The 23,450-nt window shown below is 38.3% G+C and overlaps 1 long non-coding RNA gene across 1 annotated transcript in view; it reads right to left on the reverse strand.

Moving 5' to 3' along the window:
- Positions 1–23,450, reverse strand: part of LOC143266979 (uncharacterized) — a 165,023-nt gene that overhangs the window by 78,863 nt on the left and 62,710 nt on the right. Inside the window, exon 3 of the long non-coding RNA XR_013041835.1 lies at positions 18,835–18,921. This is a non-coding gene — a long non-coding RNA (uncharacterized LOC143266979). The remainder of the gene's footprint in view (positions 1–18,834; positions 18,922–23,450) is intronic.

Below are 23,450 nucleotides of genomic sequence, written 5' to 3' on the forward strand. Positions count from 1 at the left end.
ACCAGTGGTAACTACGGCAACATTGCAGAAGTGACTTACCCAAAGCTGTCATACTCTGCATGGGACTCATTTGATAAATGCTAACTGGAAACACAGGAAAACACCTAGCACTTTAATCCACTGTTTACCAATCCTCCATCTGCATTATGTTTTCTGATGTTTAGGTTTTGCTCAAGGTCCCCTGTGTATTCTCTTTCTGTGGTATGTTTTGTCTGTAACTATGAAGGTAAATGAAACTGTTTTAAGTACACATGAAGAACATCTCACAGATCACAGTTCCAATAACTTGGATTTACAGCAGTTGGATTCCTTGAGCCTGCCTCACATTGTTTCCCAAACTAGTCTGGAGCCCCTGTGTTTGTTATCTCACTGCCTCAGCTTCTCCAGAGTTTCTAAGAATAAAGCTTCACACTGCTGTGCCTGACAGAGTTAATTAATTTTAATATAAAAGGATGGAAACTGCATGATATGATTCTGGTAGAGTTTTATTTATTATGAGAACTCCCTTCCTGGGTGGAATGCAATTACCTACTTCTAATTTTGCCTTTAAGTAGTGGAGGCAGAGAAAAACTCAATATTAGCCTCATGAGAACAAGGCTCCACCCTTCTGACCTCAGTTTACCCTAACTAATTCCTGATTACCTTCTTACCAATGCAATTTCACTAGAGTCAGAGATTCATGGATTTGGGAAAGACACACTTCAATCTATGTAACTCATTACTCTCTCCTTATGAGAAAACCTGAAAACTCATAAAAAATGTATTTTAAAGTTTATCAGGGAATACATTTAGCTCTGTGTGTACATGTGTTTTATATCCATGAGACATGCCAATAATGAATTGAAAATATCTAAAATAAGAGAGTCTAACATTTGCAGATTATTTTTCTTGTTTTTATGCCCTAAGCAATACTACATTTGCAAATGGGTTCATTGATTAGGTTTCAATATCAACAGAAATGAATGAAAGCCTATAGGATGAAGTACATAAGACATATGCAAATTCTACACCATAAACAACTTTAGGTTGTGGTATTTGTAGGGGTTCTTGGAACTAAAACACCGAATAGAGAGTCAATTATATATTATATTGTTTATATTGTATTATTTATGAGAAGAAAATCAGCTCTGTGCAGTTTATTTTAGTTCATATGAAATATGACACTTTAAGTTCAAAATTGACAAAGATTTTCAGTAGGGCTTGGTGGGATGAGGCATGTGGATCCTAAACAAAATGTCCCTGATGTGCAGCTGTGTGTCCTGTCTAATGTCCATGTACAGCTCACAATTTTGTTGCTTTCACAAGTACATGAAGGAAATAATTTAAATGGAGAAAGATTTATTTGGTGCATGGCTGCCTGGATCATTGTCCTTAGGCCTGTGGTGAAAGAGAATATCTCTCCTCATGGCAGCAGGAAAAAGATATGAGCTAATGGGCTCCTCCTATTCCTCTTCTGGTCCATCTGAGCTCAAGCTGTTGAATGGCACTGACCACATTCAGAGTACAACTGAATTTACCATCTATATGCAGAGCCCTCCCAAGAACACCCAGAGTACCTTACCAATTTCCCAAGTATTTCTCAATGCAATCAAGTTGACAGGCAAATGGCCACTGTATTCTCCCTTCTTAGTTTCATGTTCCTATAAAAGCATACATTTGACTAGCATCATATACAGCCATGGCTTACCTACCACTTTAGGGTTCATGTATAAGTCTCTGTTTCAGGTGTTGACATAGTTTCCCTGAGATGCTTTGTGGTTTCAAATTGCTACTGTGCACATTGTAGGAAGGAAGGAAAAGACAGTGCTATGGGAGTTTTGCAAGGCCTGCAGGATCATTCTGTGAGCACAAATGGAAATCCAAATGGGAACTTTTGCAGTGCTAGAATTACTGGCTTTCATTTATACAAATCTTCTCATTTTACAAGCTTACTGTGGCTCAGAAATGCCACCCCATCAATCCTCATGGCTGTTCACGGGGACACTAATGGGCTATTAAAATGGTAAGTGGGTTGAGTTCTAGAAAATAGTTATCTCTGTTAACTTAGGGGCAAACAAAAATGATCTTAACAGAGAAACGGATTTGTCTTACTTCCCAAGGTGGAAGATTTGACAAGAGGATTTGACTCTGATATGCTATTGCCTAGTAACGATGTCATTAAACCAGGCTGGAGAAAGACCAGGAAGGTATAGCTGCTAGTTAATCTAATAGTTCCTCCAAGGAGCTCAATTTTTCTACTGGTCTAAAAAAAATAAATAAACATAACAATAAAATGACTTATAATGATATTTTGCTATATGAATAGTTATGTGGCTTATTCTGCCCTTATCAGAAAGCTTTCCCCTATGGCAGATGGAAACAACTATAGAGACCCATAGCCAGACATTACATAGAGAGAGAGTCCTTGGAACACATATGTCTAAACTGGATGTCTCCATGAATTCCGTCCTCTCAGAGCTCAGGGAACCCTACAGAAGAGGAGGCAATGTATGCAAGAGCCAGAGGGGATGGAGGACACCAGGACAGCAAAACCAACTAAATCAACAGAGCAAGGCTCATATGAACTCAGAGACTGAAGCAGCAGTTATAAGGCTGACACTGTACCAGGTCCTCTGTCTATATATTATGGGTTTTGTTCAGTATTTCTATGGGACTCCTGGGTGTGTGAACAAGTTGATTTCTGATTCTTGTGTCTTCCCTTGGGGCTCTTTTCCTTCTGTTGGTTTGCCTCGTCTAAACTCAGTGTGATGGCGTTTGTTTTTTCTTGTTATATTTTATTTTGTTATGTTTGGTTGCTATCTCTTAGAATCCTGTTCTTTTCTAATGAGAAACAGAAAGGGAGTGGATCCAGAGGGGAGGGGAGGTAGAGAGGAAGTGGGAACAGTAGAGAGAGGGGGGACTGTAATCAGGAAATATTGTATGATAAAAGAATCTATTTTTAACAAAAGGGGAGGGGGAAAGGAACCTGCAAAAGGTGAGCTCTAGGTCAAAGAACCTGACTTGACCCCAGTTCCTATTCTCACACTTTACTTCCTGTATATGGATGAAATGCGATCACTCTGCTTCCTGACCACCAGACAGCCTCATGTTCCTGCCACCATTCCTTCCCTGCCATGATCAACTGTATCCCTTCTAGAACTATAAGCTAAAATAAACCCTACTGTCCTTTTCTTTCTTTTCTTTTCCTTCATCCTTCCTTCCTTCCTTCCTTCCTTTCTTTCTTTCTTTCCTTCTTTCCTTCTTTCTTTCTTTCAGGCTTCAGATTTGAAAGATGTCGGAAAGTTGCAGAGGGAAGAAACCCTTGTTGTTAAGCAATAAAGCATGCTGGTTTCACAGCCCTACACAAATTCATCTGATGCAACCTAGGCTCATCTCTACTTTTTTATATGCATGCCATCTTCACTGCACCCTAATATATGTTAAAGCATGAATCAAAGTGTGACACATGTCACTTCAAGTTCAATTCCTCTGTGTTTGTGTCCGGAGTGCATGCTGTACTCAGCAGCAGGGTCTTAATGTCAAGTTCTGGGAGGGAACAAACAGCTGCAGTAATAGTTGGTGTTTTGTGAGTCTCTTTGACACCATTAGCTCACAACTCAAAGGGAAATTTCCAGTGCTTTGTCCTGGGATTTAGGGCAGAACTACTCTCTGTGTAGGCCCCTGAATACATTCCAGAGGGAAATGCAACCCTGGGCAGCTCAGCTCATTGTCCTGTGCTTCCTTTTGTCCGTGGATGTGACTTGAACCTGACCCTAGTGCAATCACATGGCTTGTGAGGATCATTAGTTTGTTAATGTGATAAAGATTCCATTCAGCACATAGTATGTGCTTGGTAAATGGTACTCACCATTATGACAAATTACAATCACTTAAAATAACACGGGAAACATGTTATTGTCATATCATTTGGAAGTCACAAACTGTGGCATGGATGGAAATCATGAAGCTACATCCCATCCTGAATCATGTGACGTTGCTGTTGACCTTGAAAAAAACCCAAAGCACCGATAACTCTGATGATGGGCTGATTGCTGCTAGGCAGTGTAAATGACTGTCAGGAAAGGTGAACCAGCCGGCTCCTCTCAAATGAGGCAGGTGTGAGCCTCCTAGAGACTGACACATGATTTCTAAAGGTGAGGAATTATAACAGAAGCTCATTATAGATAAGTTGGGAGGCATTTGTTAATCAGGACTGCTACTTAGAGAAGATGCAGCTTGTTAATGCTAGGAAAAAATGACTTCCACACAGCAACATCTCTTTTATTACATGGCTGAATTGTGCTTTGAGGCTTACAAAGGCTTATTATAAAACAAGGTATGTATTATAAACCTGACTTAGTTTAGAACATCAGAATAATGATTAAAAAGCATTATGGAATAAAGTATGATTTATGCTGAAAAAAGTAATCATTAACTGTTATGACACAGACATTTTTTTAAATGGTAAATTTCACAAGAAAAACAAATCAAAACTAATCACGAAGGAAAAAATTAAACCTGTGAGGGTTGTCAAAGGTTTTTCCTTTCTGCAAAACACTGACGATGTGGGCACATCCTGGAGAAGTACCTGAGGATGTTCCTCCTTCATGTCCCCACCTTGCTGTCCATGAGACATGGGGGACGAGCTTAGCCTAAAGAAGCTTTCCTGTGACGATGGTCGCTGGGAGATATCCTCCTTAATTTGAACTAACATGTAAGTGATGTTCAATTCTCTTATAGCTGAAATAATCCTGAAAGCCTGTGTATAAAAATTGTATGCTTTATAAAATACAAATATTCCAGCTTTTGTTCATACACTTAATATATATTTCTTCTTAAAATTTGTGAAAGTAGAAAAGTCCATTTCTGGAAAGAGAAAGAAAATGAGGAAGATGAAGAAGAGGAAGAGGACAGACAGAAGTACCTGGGGGATCAAGAGGTCAATTGGGGTCAATGTGAACAATGTGAACATTCCGTAGATAGGCACATGTCATAGTGAAAACATTGCTTTGTATAGTCAATATAATATATGCTAATAAAAAGAACAAAGGAAAAACGCACCAATAAATTTTGTTATAAGAGGAGAGAATAAATAGTGAAATCCCTCCAGGGGAGCTGTACTGGGACCTGGTGTTCTGCATACAGTCCTTACATCTGATCACTTTATAGTCCAATTACTCCAAATTCTCCTGAACCCAGTTCTTCATCTCGAAAATAGGCTGAAGATTTTTACTTTTGCTCTCTTAGAAGGATTAAAGGAACAACATCTGTGTGCATCCCTTAGTGCAGACAGTAGGCTCTCATTAATAGTGTCATTTCTGCATCTAGTAAGAGCATTTTCCTCCATTGTTTGAACAACTAATTTTAGATGACTGTATCAACCAGACTGAGTGTGTGGAGAGGTCAGAAAAGGTCCCTGGACCACTGTGCCTCAGGAGACACATGTGATACAAATGGAGGGGCCAAGTCACACTGATGAGTAGAGGAAACACTGAACCAACTAAGGCACAGCAGGGGTTTTTATTAAGTCTCCCTGGAGCTGGAAGTGCATGGTCATGTGGGAGTTTGTACTTCCTCCTCTGCTGAGAACTATTAGCACAGCCATTGAGATAAATGAAAGTTGTCAACTAACACACAGATGATTCATGGAAGCCAGCATCCTGAAAATGTCAGAAATAATCCCACTAATTCAATAAAAACAGAGCTGAAGAGTGGCCTTAAGATATTGCAGTTCGCCGGGCAGTGGTGACTCACGCTGTGTTAATCACAGCACTTGGGAGGCAGAGGAAGGCGGATCTCTTGAGTTTGAGGCCAGCCTGGACTACAGAGTGAGTTTCAGGAAAGGCGCCAAAGTTATATAGAGAAACCCTGTCTCAAAAAACAAACAAACAAAAAAAAGATATTGCAATTCAAACATTCTATGAGTCTTAATTAGAATCCCATCCCCTCCCACAGGTGCATGTGCCATTAGATTCTGACTGGACACCATATAATGGGGATAAAACTATCTTCAGAAAGGAGAAACAGGAAATGGATTCTAAACTATGGGGGACATTATGGTGTCAACTGATATTCAAGGTGACTGGAGCTAACTCATTGGACATCTACAGCAGGCAGTAAGATGCTCCTCAGAATATGCAGAACTTAGAAAACATCCCCAGGGACAGAATCTGGAGCAAGGATTCATGACAATCTAGAGGTAGGAACAGAGAAGGTCGTGGCAGATGGAGGTGGGCTGGATAGCAAAAATAAAACAAGAAGCAGAAGTTTGAAATAGCACTGAAGCCTTAAAAATCTTCACCAGTGATTATATGAGCAGGCGATCTCACTCTGGGTCCTTAAGCATCATCAGTGTGTGACTGTCACAGAAAGGATAATGAGGGATGTCAACTGAATAAGATAAAGAGGACCAAGTGCTTAGTGGGAAAATGCGTACCAGAGAGTTTAGTAAGTTTAAATTTACCACATTTTAAAATGTGCTATTATCAGGTCAGGGGTAACACTGAAAGTTTGTTTTTCTGTCTACTTTTCTTCACTTTACTCCTTAAAAAAATGTGGGAGTTAGTTTTAATAATATGTAAGAGTTAAATTTTCCTAGAAGACTATTCAAAAGATCTATGTGGAGATGTTATCAAAAAAGATGAAGCAACACAATATTTTAAAACTTTTAGTAAATTTGGTATTTTTTTCTCTAGGAAACAAACAAAAAAAATGTTAGTTGTTCTCTTTCCAGAACTATCTAAATGCACAGATGAGCCTAGGATGATGTGCTGAGAGGTCCATGAGCCAGGTCTCAGCCTGCATCTGCCAGGCATGGCTGTGTCACTGAGGTTTTGGTTAACTGGAAGACAGGATAAACCCACTTTTGATTTTAATTTCATAACTAGGTAACCATACTCTGAAATATCAGACATTCACATGTGGAAAAAGTCAGCACACAATAATGTTTTTATCCATAAAATATTTTCTAGATAGTTGTCCATTTTTCTTCCTGTGATCACTTTTGCACTGAGGTTAAACCAAAGTTTTCATACTTAAAAGTGAATCAGTTATAGATAGTTTCACATAGTTTGGTTTATGAATGAAACACATGAAAGATTTTCTATGGGCTTATAAGATAATGGGAGTTTTCCATGAAGATAAGTTGCTAAATTCTGAACAGTATTTTTTTTAATTTTTCATAATTCTACTAATAGTAAAAGCAGTTTACCTTCACTCAACCTGTATTGAATATTCTTTCTGATGAATAGAGCGGTACAAAGGGACATGATACAGGGGGGAGAGAGACAATGAATGAAGCAAATTAAATTTATGTACATTGTGTCAAATAATAACAATTTCATTTAAGATGAATAAAGCCAAGGAGGAAGGTAGGTTTGTAGAAATGTGAAAAACAGATTAAAAAGGCACTTTCTAGAGACAGGAAAATACACATGTGCTGAGGTAATAACTATTTTGACTGTCTCTTGAAAACCATGGAAGACAGAAGAGAAAGCAGATGTCAAGACAGCCTCTGCCTGGTGGGGGAAGGGAGCTAGTGTAGACAGAAGAGAATGTGCCCAAGAGAGCTAGTAGGGAGTAAGGGAGCTCACCTAGGACACTGGGTAATCATGGGGAACTGAGCACAAGTTGGAATGCCATCTGTACTCAGAGAAGTATAGGTCAACAATTAACCATCAAAATATAATAAAATCAGATGACTAGATTCTTAAGACAAGGTATAAACTATTCTTTGATGAGGCTTTGGAATATCTTAGCACTCCAAGGTTCCTGTTGCCAAGCCCAGTGACTTCCATTGTTCCCTCGATCCCCCACTGTGGAAGGAGAAAGCTTACTCTCCTCACTTTTCTTCTGCCACCACACGCATGCTATGGTATGTACATGGAAACACGCACACACATCGACATACAAAAACACATAGACCTACATACAAACTAATAAATACAGGGGGAAATAATTAGAATACTTTGAGAAAAGATGAAGTTATCATGTAACAAAGATGGAGTGATCTCCCCACAAAGGATTTCTTCACTTGGAATGGATTTTTTTTGGTTTTTATACACTACTCACAGAAGCAGGATCAAAGACTCAAAAGTCAATTCCTTTTGAACAAAGCAGACACTGTTGGGCTTTATGAAACCATCACAAAATACCTCTGAACTTGTCCCAATCCATTTTCACAGACTGGCCTGTGAAAATGCCTATTATAAATCATGCTAAACACAAGAAACACTTCTATATATGCCTGTATGGACAATCCCCTGAAACTGAAAGTTGAAAGTCAGTTTTAGTTTCTTGTTACAGAATCATGTCTCAAAGGAACGCACATGTTGTGTACCTTGAATAAACTATCTTCAGTGCCCTTCATCTCCGAGTTCTTACTTTACAATAAATGGCTTCTCTAAAAACTCATGTCTGACAAAATTTCAATAGCCTTTAGCTCACTGACTTTCTGGAAGACATTTGGCTGATGCTCTTATGCACAGAGCCTGTTGTGGATGCTGAAGCTCTGCTTTCAGTTCCATAAATGAGTCATTTAACCTCTTCACCCTTTAAAGATAGGAATAAATTGTTCCCTGGACTTTTTCACCTGCTGAAACATCTATTGGTGAGATAATGTCTACAAAACACAGTGAATGTCTCACCAAAAAGCTATTTGCTGCATTTTTTTAACCCTAAAGCTGAAAATGAAGCAGATGGAAACAGAGATGGGGGATGAAGGCAAGTGTCTGTGACTTCCCAGAGATGAGGGATGGGTGCAGAGGTCTATGACTTCACATAGATGAGGATGGAACAGAGGTCTATGATTTGACAGAAATGGAGGAGGGAAGCAGGTGTCTGTGACTTCATAGAGGTGGGGATGGAAGACGTCTATGACTTCACAGAGATGGGATTTGGAAGCAGAAATTAATGATTTCACAGAGATAGGGGGAGGTAGGGGAGTGTAGCAGAAGTCTATGACTTCAGAGAAATGTGGGAATGGAAGCAGAAGTCTATGACTTCAGAGAATTATGGGAATGGAAGCAGAATTTTATGATGTCACAGAGATGGGAAATCGAAGTTGAGATCTACATCTTCATAAAGATGGGGATAGAAGAGAAGTCTATGACTTCACAGAGATGACAATGGGAAGCAGACGTCTGTAACTTCACAGAGGTGGGAATGGAAGAAGTCTCTGACTTCACAGAGATGGGGGATTGCCTTCAGATGTTTGTGACTTCACTGAGGTAGAGATGAAATCTGATTTCACAGAGGTAGGGAATGGAAGCATGCTGGAGATTTTCTTCAGCAGGGGGTTTCAGGCTTATTTTCTCATTATACTGTACCATTCTGTATTTATAAACTGAACTTTTGCCTTTAATGGACTCAGGCTCTGGATCTGAACTGTAGGCATTTCATCCTTGGGATCAGGTGTGTCTAGTAAATCTGAAACATTCCTGTTCTTGGTGTAATTAGGAAGGCACAACAGAATTCTTAGTTTTGCTGTGGCAAGAATTTTTTTCTGAAGAATTATTTAATTTAGAGGAGCTAACATTGTACACATTTTTGTCCTTTACAAAAGTCCCCACAAAATTTCTTAAAAGGAAAGGCATTAATAGTGAGAATCATTAAAAATAAAAGTAAAAAGATGCTGGAAAAGTGTGGTCTGCAATATTGAAATGCTGGAACTTTGTCAAGCAGCAATGTTCACCATGCTGTCCATGCCATCTCCCCCTTTTTACTCTTTAATTTAGAAGTCTGGGAATCCCATTGAAGAGATCTAATAGAGCTTGTCAGTCTTTGGAGGATGATTGGGAGGAGGAAGACAAGGATGAGCACAAGGGCTAGGATAATGCCCAGATTGATAATAAATGATCAGAAGGTTTCTCCTGTCATAAAGGAATTCAAGGAATTTATAAATCTTTCCACCACCAGAGAGCTGAGAGAGATTGTAACTTAGCCTAATTGCAATCATTTGACAACATACGGGCTGTAAATCCATGAAGAAATCAGAATTATTCTGTACGCCCCAAAGCCTGGACTTGAAGTCGTGTAATTCCTGAGGAGTTATAGGGAAGAGGAGTAACACAAGTCTATTTAAAATATGAATGGCAAGAGGTGGGAAGGCTAACCTTGATGTTTTGAATTTGATTTCCTGTGAACAAGACTGCTTCCTCCAGAGAATTAACCCTATCTTCAAGCTTTTTATCTATCTGTTCCTGTGTAACTAAGTCCAAAGTGCTAGAATTCTTAGCTACTCTCCCAGTTACATGACTGCACATGCGCTGTCCAGTAGCCAGGCAAGATGCTTAGTCAACCTAGGGCCTTGCGACCTATGCAACCCATGTGCTGCATGATCACATAATCTATACACATACATGGCGTAGCTATGGAATCCCATATGCACGAGTCGGGGGCAGCAGGGAGGGGGGACCTATAAAAGTGGCTTCCACTTATTCCTTCTCTCTCTTCCTGCATGGTCATTCCTTAGGCCTATACACACCTTTCCTCTTCCCTTCCCTTAATAAGCTCTTAGAGTGGGTTTTGTTTTGGTTGGGTTTTGGTCTTTTGTTTTGTTTTGTTTTTTGAGACAGGGTTTCTCTGTGTAGTTTTGGTGCCTATACTGGATCTCTTTTCTTTTCTTTTTTTTTTTTAATTTTGTTTTTCTGGAGCTGAGGACCAAACCCAGGGCCTTGTGCTTGCTAGGCAAATGCTCTACCAATGAGCTAAATCCCCAACCCTCTATCCTGGATCTCAGGGTTTTGATTTGTTTTGTTTTTGTGCCTCGTGGTGTCTCAGTAAACAGCGCTGCTTAATAAATAACACAGAGATATGTTTTTAGCTAGTTGATTGACATGGTCAGGACCATGCTCCTGTTGTACTAAGGTAGATGCAGCAACAGATCCTGTAATACTAATGAGTGCAGTGATGCCCAAAATTAAAACAGGAATAAATTGTTTAGGCCTACTAAGAGCATTAGTGAGTTGTTCTATGCTATGAAAACCAAGATCATTATTAGCTAAGATTAACTAACAAAAGTACATATGAAGGCTGTCTGGCTACAATATAAGTATTGGGATCATAAGAATTTATACTGAGAGAATGATAGGGTTGCAGCCATCTTAGAGAAGGGTCAGACAGGGGGCAGCAGGCCCTTGGACAAATTATTCTAAAAAACCCAACCAGAGGGTGTGTTGCCCCTTTGCCCCTAGACCCAGACAATTAGGAACTATACAAAAATGAGTTCCAGACATTCCCTGCCATAACCTAAAGGGTATGATAAAGTATAACTGGCATAATAAACAAAGCACCAGCAATGTCCTGTGGGATGTTCTCTGCTGTTATAGATTGTATACCATAACTGTCAGAGGGAATGAGTTTCCTGCAGATAAAAATGGGATGTCTAACTATCAGAGGAAATGGGTCTACTGGTGATATAGATGCGAGGACATAAACTGCTAGAGGATATGGCAATTTCCTTGCTGCTGCAACTCTTCAATCAGTTCAAACCAAGCATCTTTAACCTGAAGTAAACACCAATCCTGAGCTAGTAACTATATAGAGTTGGAATTCTCCTAGACCCCCGACCCTAACTGTGGTATTCTAATTGTACTGAAATGTGATTTTGATTGTATGTTAATAAATAAAGTTGCCCAGGGGTCAGAGCTATTAGAGCCATAGCAAGAGTGTGGCGGTGGTGGCCACACTCTTGCTATGGCTCTAATAGCTTTAATCTAATACTTTTAATCCCAGCACTTGGTAAAAGAGCTAGATAGATCTCTGTGTGTTCAGGGATACAGCCAGCATTGGAAACATATGCCTTTAAGACCTGGGGGGCTGTACATACAGACAGTGATGAGGCAGTCATGTGTTTGGATTTACAACCAATGAGAAGGCAGAACAAAAGACTATGAAAAAACTTACACACAGGAAGTAGCTCTCTTTCAGGAAGCTAGGAGCATGCAGGAGGAAGGGTAAGATTTTAACTCTGAGCTCTTACCTCTCGGCTTTCTCTTTTACATTGGTTCTGTGTTTCTTACTTAATAAGACAGTTGAATACATCTACACAAAATCACTGTAAAAATCCTATCCTGCTACTGCTTGGGGTCCCTCTCATTCCACTGCTCTGACAGATGGACAAGGGGCCCAAGTTTAAACTCTCAAATTAAAGACTCTGATTTTGCATTCAGATTGGTCTCTTGGTGGTCTTTGGGGGACATTGGACTTTTGGATGCAACAATACAATTAGCAATAATACATTTTTCACAAGAAACAACAGGAACACCCTCGGGCAAAAGTGATAATCCTACCAAAGGGCCCTCTTTCATAAGAGCAAAAGAAGTAAGAACACAGGCATGTACACCATAAATCTCTGGATCTTTATAGGTAGGACTTTTTAAGCGAACAAAGTTGGTTGTTACCAATAATCAATGAAAACTGATTATTATTAGTTCCTCCAGCAAGGAATACAGGAGCAGGCCCAGCCAGATGAACACCATTTGTCAATGATTATAGATTTAGGTATAAAAGAATCATTCAGGTTAAAAATATTTTTGTTATGGTTCAAATAGAATCTATAATTATAAACTGGACTGGAAAAGGATTATTCAAATACTTTTAAATTTGTCTTTTGTGGTGAGAAATAAATATCCTTTTTTGGAAATCCACAGAAGAACCAGGGAGGAAACCTAGAAGTCTTGCTTACATGATCCCACATGGTTTCTAATATTTTTGAATCTTTACAGGGTGGTGAATCTGTGGGAGGTGAATCTGAGATCCTGATTACTAGATCTGAACTATTTTCCACAGAGTTAAAGGTTAGATTCCAAAGATCACGACCCTTAGGGGGGCGTGGGGAGGCAGCCACCAGAGTTCGTGGTGACAGTGAAAAGCAGCCTGCGGGGGATGTAATCATTCTTTGTTGAAAAGCATAAAAGGACTGTATCAGCATATCTGTAATAAGAAATATTATGAAAGGTTATTTGCAAAATAAAGACACTGCCTTCTCCTCTCATAAGCTTAGTATTGTTAGTAACAACTTTTATCTTTTGAAAGTCCCATGTAGTTGGATAAAAAAAAGGAGGGTCAGGAACATAATGCCCAGTAAGGATCGGCAGCCGGACGTTAGAGGAAAAACAGTACCTGAGCAGCGATGATCGCAAGCATAGCGATGAAAAGGCTGTCTGCTGATGGAGGAAGTGTTTGTTGTCGTACCATACCCCGAGCACGGTCAGCGACATTTTTTTAGTTGGCCCCAGGTTGGAGGCCACGCAGAATGACGGTTCCTAGGAATTAGACCTCTCAGATTGAGACGTTGGAGTTAAGGAACAAGCTGTGATACAGAGGGATCATGCTGGCTGGGCAGCTGAGTAGCTGTGTGCAGTGTACTATTTTGTAGAAAGGCTTCTTCATAAGAGGGTGGCAGAAGCCGGAACCAGAAAGGTTAAAATGTTGGCTGGGGGAAGTTTACCATGAGGAAGTCTGGAATCCAAATGGGTGAATGAGCATCCTGTGGGAAAACACAAGCATACCCTCTTCCTGTCAATATATCTTCCCACTTAACCAATGTTTTTGTTTTTGTTGTTGTTGTTGTTGCTGTTGTTTGTTTGTTTCATTTTCCAAGCCCCAGTGACAAAGCATCAGAGTTTGACCTTTAACATCAATATTTAAGTGATTAATCACGAACATGACATGTTACAAAAGATGATGGGGAGAGCTATATTTGAATTCCCCTTCTTGTAATTTTATAATTTGAATTTTTTTTTCTTTCTTTTTTATATAATTTCTTACCCCACCCCCTCTCTCTGTTCCCTCTCTGCTCTCTGCTCTGCTCCTGCCATCTTTTCCTCCCCCAGGCCTGGCTCTCCTCCCTCCTATACCCTCCTTCCTTCTTTTTTTTTTTTTTTAATATTTATTTATTTATTTATGTATATAGCATGTATGACTGCAAGCCAGAAGAGGGCACCAGATCTCATTACAGATGGTTGTGAGCCACCATGTGGTTGCTGGGAATTGAACTCAGGACCTCTGGAAGAGCAGCTAGTGCTCTTAACCTCTGAGCCATCTCTCCAGCCACCTATAATTTGAATTTTTAATGTTTGATGGGACCTTTCTACAATGGCCTAACCCTGGGGGTTATAAGGAATGCCTGTGGTGTAGGAGAGTGAGAAGTATTGCAAAAAGATCTGAAGGTTTTTGATGAATAAGCAGGAACATTTTCTGTCTTTAATGCTCTTGGCATGTCAAGGTATGAAAAGCTAAAAAGCAAACGTTGTCTAATGTCTTTATAGGCCTCTCTCCCATGTGGGCAGAAACAACAATGATATGAAAATAAGTGTCAACACACACATGTACAGAAGACATCTTTCCAAATGAAGGAAAATGGGTGGCATCCATTTGCCAAAAGTCATTGTGGCATATCTCCCTAGGAATTACTTCCAGAGGGAGGCTATAAAGATGAGCAGGACAAGTATCACAAACTCTAATTACAGATAATTTAAACTGATATCTTAAAGCTGAGTCATTTTGATGGTGCAGATTATGGCTTGCCTTAGCTATTTCTATAGCCCTAAGAACAAGTTACTTGGTGTGAAGGTCAGCGAGATGATTGCCATCATGAATAGGTCCATGCAAGTTGGAATGGGCTCTGACATAACCCACAAAGAAAGGGGGATTTCTTTTACAAACTTGGTTCCTTACTTTATGTAGTAACATAAAAATAGTAGTACCTTCAGCGGGTAAGGGTGCAGTTTCAATATGAGGGAACAACCTAACCACATGTTGAGAGTCCATGTAAAGATTAAAGAGGAGTCCTTTTAACTGAGTACAAACAAAAATAATAGCTAAAAGTTCAACCTTTTGTGCAGAGGACTCAGTGAGCCATTGTCCATTTTGCACTAACCATAAAGCTTCCCCATATGGAGAAAAATATTTTAGGCAAACCTCATGCATAAAGCTTTTGAGGTGTGGAGCATAAGAAATGGAGGCTGCTGACAGAAGCCCTAGAATGGCAGAGAGAATCATCCTCTAACTTCTTTATTTTTAAAGCACAAAGCATTCATCTTCTTGTATCATATTGTTGATCAATAATAGCACCTATACCCTTATTTGTGTATCAAGAGTCTGTGGTTATTCCTGTTATTTTAATGAATCCATAAGTGATTGCACATGATTTTAAAGAAAGGACTACTCCAATGCACATTCTGCAAGGTCTTCTGCCCATGAATCTGGAAATGTTCGAGAATGGCTCTAATCTGTTGGACTCTTTCATATTTCACAAGGCACCCAGGAATGAACCCATGATCTTGCACATGGTAGGTGAACTTTTTTATATTGCTCCCTAACCCACCCTTATCTTCCTCCTTAAAGTCAAAGTATTCATAGTATTACTAATATACCTATTCACAAATTACTTCATCATTCTTTTCTGGTCATTAACAGAGTCCATAGAGTTTTGATATTTTATAACTATATAATATTTGAGCATTTAAAAACCATCATATGCATCAGTAAACAAAAACATGAGACCTACAGTTTCTCTCCAGGTTATTTCTAGTATAAAAACAGTATAATATTATATAACTGATTTCCTTTTTTTTAAAAGAATAAAAGTATATGCATAATAATTTCTTTAGACGGTATAGTCCTGCTTAGATTTCATAGCCCTAAGGCCATAAAAGTTCTTATAGCTGTTAGTATGTGTTATAAAATTGTTCTCCAAAGGGACCATAACTATTTCCTATTCCTAACAGTAATTATAGTCTGTGCCTCACTAGTTCCCAAAGTCCTGTCAATTGCTAATCTTTAGAGCTGTTAAATACCCCTTGCTAATTACTTTAATATAGTACCTCACAAATAATGTTGTGTAAATATTTTATATTGTGCATATTGAGTTGCTAAGGGTATCTATAAAACGAGAAAGCCTGTGATAGCAGTATGAAAACCTGTATGCAAATGTTTTTAAATGCTTCCTGGAGCTACAGGAGATACCTCAAAACAATGGTAAAGCATGTAATGCAGTGCTTTTGTGACATAAATAAATTCACTTATCTCAAATATTAATAATGTTGGCCAAATGAAAGATGAGTTGTGAAAGAGTTTACAAAGCTACTATTCTTCTAGTTTCAAATCCATCATAGTTTTTTGTTGTGTTATTTTTTGAATAAGGGAATAGAGCTTTTTAATATTGGAATAACAAGAACCATAAAAATAAAGAATGAATAAAACTATAGTTGATTGTGAAAGTATAAATCCCTAAGTGAAGCTCCATGACTTCAGAATGGCCATTCCAACCCTAAGGAATTTAACTGATATGTGTAGAGTTTGGAAGTGGGTAAGTGTTTAACTGGCTTCCTTAAAATGTGTAATGGTTTTTGTATTGTGAATTCATTAGAATTAAATGATTTTATTAGAATAATATATAACTTCACTTAGATATGTATGTTACCTAGATAAATTCAATTTTACATTAACAGAGACAATGTTAAATATGTAAGGAAAACATTTTAATTCTTCAAAATTAATGCATACAATGGGATACACTGGGGAAAAAAAAGATGTATGACAATTTCCATGAAATTGGAGGAATGTTTTCTATTTTCAGTATTAAATTTCATAGAAGCTATTAGGGTTTTTGTTTGTTTAAAGATACTAATCATATATTGAGAAACTTCTGTTTTTTCTTATTTTCTGGGTGTTTTTTATTATAGATGTGTGATCCATTTATTAATCTTCTGAATGTATTTCAATGATTGTTTTGTTTTCTATTGTGTTATTGTAGCTGAAGCAGTACTCAGGACAATCAAGTGTCTTAACACACACACACAAAAAATGTTATTTTCCTGTAGATCTGGAAGCCTGAGGTCTGAAGTCAATGTGTTATTAGAGCACTTTCCTGGAGTCCGGAATTCTGAAGTCAGTGTATTTAGGGGGATATATCCTTCTAATCATTTGGGGGGAGACTCTAGCTCCTGGAAGTTCCTGGTGCCACCAGGCTTATAGAAGCCATCCTGTCTGCACCCCTTTTTCAAGTGCAGAACACTTCTGTGTGAACTGCTTTGTGAAGTGTATGAAGTGTGGACACAACTGATGATGTTCCATGTACATCTCTGTGTGTTAAGTCGCTTTCATCTTCTCTTCTCTAGTAATACCAGTCACTGAACATGGGCTCATCCTAAATCCAGGAAAGCTACATTTTTAGATCCTTTGCTCATTTAATAGTCACAATCATTGTTCCTAAATTATGTACAATACTGATGTCTAGATGAGCATGCACACATGAGGAAGAGCTTGTTTAAACTCATAGTGAAATAATGATTTTTATCAGTTAAATCAACCTTGGTTTTTGTTTGTTTGTTTTGTTTTGTTTTTTGAGACACAGTTTCTCTGTGTAGCTTTGCACCTTTCCTAGAACTCACTCTGTAGACCAGGCTGGCCTCAAACTCACAGAGATCCGCCTGCCTCTGCCTCCTGAGTGCTGGGATTAAAGGCCACCACCTCCAGCTCTCAACTTGGTTTTCTCTGAATAAAATGTCCCTAGTCATGATATACTATTGTGGGTCTCCTTGCTTGGGATCGTTGGCCATGGATCCATGAGGGTAGAGGGAGAAGAAGCAGGAAACAAGATTTCTAAATTGGTTTAGAGACTGCCCCAGTCCTTTCAACATTTCCCTCAATATTTCTGCTTCTTTAAAAGTTTGAAGCTGAGCAGTGCATGCCATTAGTAGAGGTGCCTTTACAACCTGGTCTTACCACTAAAATCCAAAGCTGTCTTTCTGTTCTTTATTTTCTGCATTTTGGAGGTCTATTGTTGCTGTTGGTTTTCAATAGAGTCTCTGAGAGCTAAGCACTGCCTGGCACATGGCACAGTCAGGTCATAGGCATTGCTTTTCTAGACGGGGGTTCCAGGCTATGAATTCACACCTTCATGGGGCATTTATCACTTGGCAGCTCAGGATGGCTGTGCTTAGTTATCTGAATCTCCTTCTCTGTGAAGTCTCCTACCATGTGCTCTGCTGTGGAAACTCGACCCTATACCAGCTACCAGGGACTCATTGGTTTCCTCATCAGAGGAAAGGTGCTGCTCACAACTTAATTGGTCAGATGAGGATCTGCTAAATTATTTAAGAACACAATCCAGTGATGACTTGGCTTTCATCTACAAGACCTCAGTAATCGGAGACTTGTTACAGTGCCTAGGAAATAAATGATTTTTGGAACATGAATGTGGACTTTATGAAGCAAATGTTGGCTTTGGGCCAGAAAACTGGCCTCCCTTGTACATGTAGCAGAAGGGCAAGTTGTGCTCTGCTGTCTGGAATCTGGCCATCTCAAACACAGCCCACTGGCTTCCCCTCTGGTTCCAAAGCACCTACTATTTTTATTATATTTATTTTATCTATCACATTCTGTTATTTTTGGATGCTAGTTTTACTCCCTGAATAATTTGCTGCTTGAGATATTTTATTTGCTTTGACACTTAGCTCAGTGATTCACAACATAAATAAGAATAAAATAAATAATGAACAAACAAATCATTCTCTGTTGCCAAGAAGTAGACTCTGCACATCAAGGAAAAGCAAAGAGAAAACAAACAAACAAGCAAACCAAGAAAACATCTATAGAAACATTGGAGAATCCCTCAGTGATAGACACTGGTGTCCTTCTGCACACGTGTAGATAAATCCCATCTCAATTGAATGATAATCCCCACAAACCACATGATAAAATAATAGCACACTAGAGTCAGTATTGGGAAGCTGATGCCCTGTAAACCTGCACTTTTAAGCATAAATCTAAATGATTTTGGTTGATGTGTGGTGATTTCATCTCCTAGAGATCATCTAAGATGAGATATAGTGAAAGGAACAGTGTTACCTTTGACAGCATGCAGTTCAGGACCTTAATTCTCACAACTTTGTTCATACATCGTAGCAGGACAGGTAGATTCAGGCAGCAGCTTGACTGACACAGAAAATAAAACTAAATAAATAATTGTATTAGCACTATTAACTTTATTTTTCTCCTAAAATTACTGGCTGATGGCTGAAGTACAGATATGTTTATGGGAATATCAACTTATGTATGTTTTCAGTGTAAATACAACATAGAAAAATGAATCCACTGGAATAATGACTGTTCTTATGTATATAAGAAAAATAGAAATTAATGTATTCTAAATGTTAAAACAAACATGGGATAAATGAAATCAGATAAACATAAATTAGAATGATAACCATTGTGATTAAATCATTGAGATTTAATTGAACATGGTGATACACATATCTTTAATCCTAGCACTCAGGAGACAGAGACAGGCTTGTAATTTCCAGCAAGCTCATTGGTTTACCACACTGTAATTCAAGCCAGTTCTTGGTTCTGTTGTTTTCCTTTTCTTGTTAGAGTGCACAGAAACAAAGGACAAGAGGGTAAGAATAAGATCATGCTTCTTTGGTCTAGAGATGCTATTAAAAGTAAGGTCTATAAGAAATTCCAAAACTCTGCCATAAAACATCGAAGACTGATCCACATTTTTAGCTAAGTAGCAGAATATAAAATCAACATACAAAAATCAATAGCTCTTCAATATACCAAAATCAAACATGGGATAAATGAAATCAGAGTAACATTTCCATTCACAATAGTCTTAAACCAACAAAAACACTAAAACAAACTAAATGAAATAAATGTAGACTTCTACAATGAAAACTTCAATTCTCTGAAGAAAGAAATGGAGGAATACTGAAAATTGAAAGAATTCTCCATGCTAATAGATTGGTAGAGTGAAATACTGTGAAATTGGCCACCTGATCAAAAGAAACTTATAGGTGTAGTGCAATCCATGTCAATATCCTTAGACATTAGAAATGAAAATATTTTGGGATTTCATTTATCCTCATCAGAATAGCTAAGATTAAGAAAACAAATGACAACAAATCCTGACAAGGATGTGGGAAATAAGAACCTTCATGTACTGTTTATGGGACTCGATCCTACTGTAGAGATACCTACTCACCTGTGATAATATATTGTGTACCCTAGTAAATTTGCCTAAAGATCAGAGAACAGAATAAGCCACTAGATTAAAAACAGAGGCTAAGCAGTGATGGTACATGCCTTTAATCCTAGCACTCAGGAGGCAGAGATCTGTCTGGATCTCTGTGAATTCAAATCTACCCTGGACTACATGAGATTGACTCAGCCTAGGAGAGAAACAGAGCCAGGCAGTGGTGGCAGCCCTTGTTAATCCCAATATTTGGAAAGCATACCCACCATTAATCCCAGCACTAGAAAAAGTGATGGCTGGGCAGAAAAAGGTATATAAGGGGTGAGAGACAGGAACTGAAGGCTTTTCAGGCTGAGGAGTCCTAGAGGTAAGATGTGACAGTGGCTTGTTCCTCTGTCTCTCTGATCTTTCAGCATGTACCCCAATATCTGGTTTGGGGTTCTTTATTAAAAGACCATTTTAAAATTCATGCAACACTCATCCATGTTCATTGCTGCTCTATTAACAATATGTAGGAAATGGAGGTAGCCTAAATGCCCATTATCTGGTGAATGAGTAATAAAAACATAATTCATATACACAATAGAATATTATTTAGCTATAGGGGAAAATTAAAATGAAAAATTTGCAGGTAAATGGATGGAGCTGCAAACAATCATTGAGTGAGGTAACACAAACACAGAAAGACAAACACTACATCTTCCTTCTCTCATCTGTAGATCCAACTTTTACATTTAAACATCAAGTTTTGCCCACATACCATTAGTAGTGCTTTGGACTTAGCTAATTAAGATGTTCCCAAGGCAGAGTTTTGTATTTAATGAGAGACCTCAAATCAGTGAACTCTAATGAAATAATGTGCTGGAAAGTATGCTGTTTCCTAATATCAAGCCAATTATGACAAGAGTGCTTTGTTGAGTCAAATTTTTAAATGATACACATGCCAATTTCTCTCCTGGTATAGCTCTTAGCAATGTTCATGGGTAAAAAAAATAAATGTGAAATCATAGTAATTTTACAAGTGTTTCTAGTTTAAAACTTTTTATAATTGCTTGTGCTGGGTGACCTAGAATGGGTTGTAAGTGAACTCTCTTCACTGCATGAAGCACCAGGTTTTAATAGCACCAGGGTCTCTTGACTAAAGAAATTATTTTTATTCTATAAAAGGGGTTAGAGAATCTGGGATGATAGAGAAGAACTTGTCTGATAAGTATGAGGCCCTGAGTTCAGTCAACCAGAGCCTACATTAAAAAAACAATAGCCAGGCATGGAGATAAAAGATTTTAAACTCAGCACTGGTAGACAGGGACAGACAGATCACAGTGTCTCATTCGGGAGACCATTCTAGCCAATTTAGTGAACTCCAGCTACTTAGAGACCCTCACTCAAATACTATTTGCTTTTTTAGTTCCTGAAGAACAAGAGCTGAGGTTGGTCTCCTGCCTCTGGTCAAGCACACATACAGTACACTCATGGGCACAGAAACATGCAAATACACCCATAAAGTAGATGAGGATTAATGTGTCAGTGACTGAACCTTATCCCTAAAGGTACAAATTCTTCCTATATTTATTCCCTAGATCTTTAATATGCCATTTTTTAATCAACCCAATGGTTGCAGGATGACAGCTGACCTCCCACAGCTCAAGAGAATTTGCATCAGCATGACTTATGTAACATGTGAGGGTCATTTTGTAAGCCAAATGGTGAACAGTTATACAAAAATGTACATGTTTCTGTGAAGGTGTTTTCTTAATGTTACTAACATCTACAATCAATTAACTTTATTGAGTATAAATTGCATTGTCTGAGTGGCTGCACCATTACTAGAGGGTCTCAGGAACAGTTAGGAGATGCCCTGAAGAGAAGTAAGTTATACCTGTGGAGAGTGGCTTCATCTTCAGACACAGGGGCTCCAATTGCCTGTTCTGAGTATCTTTCCCATAGACATTTAACTTTCCTAGAAAACTCAAATTGTATAATCCAAACATTTGCAACACATCTTTACTTGTGTGTTTTTATGGTTCTTCCATCTTTCTTTTGTTGAACTTTATTTGATCCATTGTATTTATCTTCCCATTAGGAATAAAAACTTTACCAATTGCATCCACACAAAATTCCCTTTCTCTCTAGCCTGGGTAGAATTAACCATATGTCTCTTCCCATGGTAACTTTTATTAAAAATAAAGGAGTTTCCATTTCTTAACAGGATTACATAGAGTGGGGGAGAACAGAAAAAGAATAAATGTAGAGTTTTAAATAGTTAATAAAAAGGAAGGAATGCCACAAACATAAGCATTCCTCCCTCACACTCAGGGGTGTAAAATTATGCAATGCAAAGTTTATTAATCCATGAACAAGATTGGGTAGTGATCCACAATCTCTCTCAGCATGCTAATAAGATTTTAGATGAGGTTCATAGCTCATTGGACCTTCAGCTGTATCAGCATTAAAAATAAAGAATCTGAGAAAAGTGATCTCAGCTTGATCTAGCCTGTTCTGGGATATAAGCTTAATTGTGTCCTCTGTAAACTCATTGAAATTAAACCCTTTCTTATACCCAGCTCATAGCCTTCCCTCTATATTATAGACCCTTTCCTGCTCTAGAGATTAAACCACACTTCAACATTTCTAAGCACACAGCATCATACTTACATTGTTACCATTTTTGTAAATGACATATCTTCTTATCCCTACTAGACCATCCTTTTGAGTAGATAACAATATCATAGTCAATGGGATATGTGCAAGCCTCAAGTTAGTGTCTATAATAGAGTGAGCTTCTAGTGAGTTTTTTAAAGATTTTTTTATTTATTATGTATACAGTATTTTGCCTGCATGTATGCTTGCACACCAAAAGAGGACACAAGATATCATTGTAGATGGTTGTGAACCATCATGTGGTTGCTGGAGATTGAACTTAGGACCTCTGGAAGAGCAGCCAGTGCTCTTAACCTCTGAGCCTTCTCTTCAGCCCACCTGGCAGCTTCTTAATCTTAGTTAAATTTCTTCAATTATATTCTCATTTTATTGTTTGTGAGTTGTTTATTGAAAAATTGGTAATAAATCAATCTTTTCATTCTGTTATAGAACTTCAGTAAAATACTGAAAAGGTTCAGAAACTAATTGGTGTGCTCAGCTCAGTGGGAGTGCTTGTTAAGCATCACTGAATAACAATCTCTAAAAACTGACCTGGTGTTAAAATTGGAAAACTGCTTGCATGATCTACTGTTTTCTCATTCTGGAATCTAATATATTCATGGGGCAACATTACTCAGAATTAATGTGTTGTTGAAATAGATATGAACATGAGGATAAATGTTGTGTTGAAGATTATACTAAAAAGAGGCATGTCAAATCCACACCAGGTTTCTAACATCATCTATATCCAGGTTTCCCAACATTTCTTCTGGTCCTTTAGAAGCTAGTTACCACATACAGCATTGTTTCAGTAATGGGGATGCAGCTCACCTGTTCATATCCATGA

This window comes from Peromyscus maniculatus, chromosome 1 (genome assembly GCF_049852395.1).
Source record: "Peromyscus maniculatus bairdii isolate BWxNUB_F1_BW_parent chromosome 1, HU_Pman_BW_mat_3.1, whole genome shotgun sequence".
NCBI lineage: Eukaryota > Metazoa > Chordata > Mammalia > Rodentia > Cricetidae > Peromyscus > Peromyscus maniculatus.